Source organism: Cebus imitator, unplaced genomic scaffold, assembly GCF_001604975.1.
Source record: "Cebus imitator isolate Cc_AM_T3 unplaced genomic scaffold, Cebus_imitator-1.0 Scaffold18, whole genome shotgun sequence".
In the NCBI taxonomy this organism is placed as follows: Eukaryota; Metazoa; Chordata; class Mammalia; order Primates; family Cebidae; genus Cebus; species Cebus imitator.
In genome coordinates this window covers 16,108,585-16,110,665 of record NW_016107333.1, presented here as the reverse complement: position 1 = coordinate 16,110,665, position 2,081 = coordinate 16,108,585, and the positions used below count along the sequence as shown (strand labels likewise).

Sequence of the window (2,081 nt, the reverse complement as noted above, 5' to 3'; positions counted from 1 at the left end):
GATGGAGTTTTGCTCTTGTTGCCCAGGCTGGACTGCAATTATGTGATCTCGGCTCACTACAACCTCCACTTCCTGGGTTCAAGTGATTCTCCTCGGCCTCCTGAGTACCTGGGACTACAGGTGCCTGCTACCATGCCCAACTAATTTTTTGTATTTTTAGTAGAGATGGGGGTTTCACTATGTTGGCCAGGCTGGTCTCGAAACCCTGACCTCAGGTATTCACCTGCCTCAGTCTCCCAAAGTGCTGGGATTACAGACGTGAACCACAGTGACTGACATGTCTTACAGTTTCTACAGGTCAGGAGTCTGGCACATTTTAGCTGGTTCCTCTGCTCAAGGTCTCATTAGACTGATATCAAGACATTGGTTGGCTGCCCCCTCCTCTGATTCATTTCCAAGGTAGCTTAGGTTGTTAGCAGAGTTCATTTCCTTGCAGATGTAGCACTGAAGGCTCCACTTTCTTTTTTTTTTCACCTCCTTCTCCTTCTTAACTCTTCTTTCCTCCTCCTCCTTTTCTTTTTTTCTCTTTCACTCTCTTCTCCTCCTTCTCCTCCCCTCTCCTCCTCCTCCTCCTCCTCTTATTGTTCTTGTTCTTCTTCTTTTTCCTCTTCCTCTTCTTTTGAGATGGAGTCTCTGTCTGTTGCCCAGGCTGTAGTGCAATAGCACAGTCTAGGTTCACTGTAACCTCTGCCTCCTGGATTCAAGCGATTCTCCTGGCTCAGTCTCCCAAGTAGCTGGGATTGTAGGCATTCACCATCATGCCTGGCTAGCTTTAGTATTTTCAGTAGAGATGGGGTTTCACCATGTTGGCCAGGCTGGTCTCGAACTTCTGACCTCAAGTGATCTTCTTGCCTTGGCTTCCCAAAGTGCTGGGATTACAGGTGTGAGCCACTGCTCCTGGCCTTCATTTTCTTTCTGGCTGTCAGCGGGGACTGCTACCAGCTCCTAGAGGCTTCTCTCAGGTGGGATCCTCCACTCAGCAATGGAGACTCTCCCTTATGATGAGTCTCCCTTATGTTGAGTTTCCCTTGTGCTTAGAATCTCTGTGGCTTTCTCTTCTTCCGCCAGCCAGAGAAAATGCTTTTAAATGCTTGTAAAGGTCTCATGTGATTAAGTCAGGTCTACCAGGATAATCCTCTGTCTTAAAGTCAACTGATTAGTCACCTTAATTACATCTGCAAATTTTTTTGTCATGCAAGGTGACATAAACCTAATCATTAACTAGGGGGGGTAGCGATTATAGAGGCAATTTTAGAATTCTGCCTGTCACAGTGAGGAGGGCAGAAACTCAAATGGTACATAGTCAGGATATGCCAAGCACAGACAAAATCTAGGTCAGACTCACCAGGCCTCAAAAAGATGGTCCAATGGCAAAGAGTATCTTGGAGATGGCTCCTATGATGTCTGCATTTTCTGTCACATTGCTCCAATCTGATTGACTGTCCTCTGCATCTGACACATAGCTGTCATCCTAGGACCTCTTTTTTTTTTTTTTCAAGAGAATTAAATCGTTTATTGATTACACATGATAATGGATGATACACAAGCTTCATTCCCATCTATAATTTTATCTGGTACCATTATTCAATTTAGATATATTGCATAGGATGTGCCAACAATCGTCTTTATAACCAGTAATTCCATGATTTTGCTTGGGTAATCCCTTTTAATCGTGAACTTCAGGTCACAACAGTAACTATTAGTTCAACTACACCAAGGTTTCTGAAGACAGTGGCTTCTCCACCCAAGCAGGTTGTATATAAATTCCAAATAGAAGCTGGCATCACCCTGAAGGAATTCTAACTTCACACTGTTGGGGAAATTTACCAGGATGGCTTCAGAGTGGACTAACTTTACACAGCACATTAAAAAAAAAGACATTTATTCAGCGTCACGATCAGACTATTACATTTAGCAATCAACAGCATGGGTGCAAAAAAAAAAGAAAAGAAAAAGAAAAAGAAAAAAATCTACATTAAAACCCTTTGTTGGAATGCTTTACACTTTCCACAGAACAGAAACTAAAATAACCTGTTATACAATTAGTCACAAATACAGTCCTCGAGTTTTTTGCCCATACA

At 43.0% G+C, this 2,081-nt stretch overlaps 1 protein-coding gene across 1 annotated transcript in view; it reads right to left on the bottom strand.

Moving 5' to 3' along the window:
* The window catches only part of LOC108291264 (heterogeneous nuclear ribonucleoprotein A1-like), a 7,908-nt gene that overhangs the window by 4,457 nt on the left and 1,370 nt on the right, over positions 1-2,081 (bottom strand). The gene's annotated exons all lie outside the window — the stretch shown is intronic.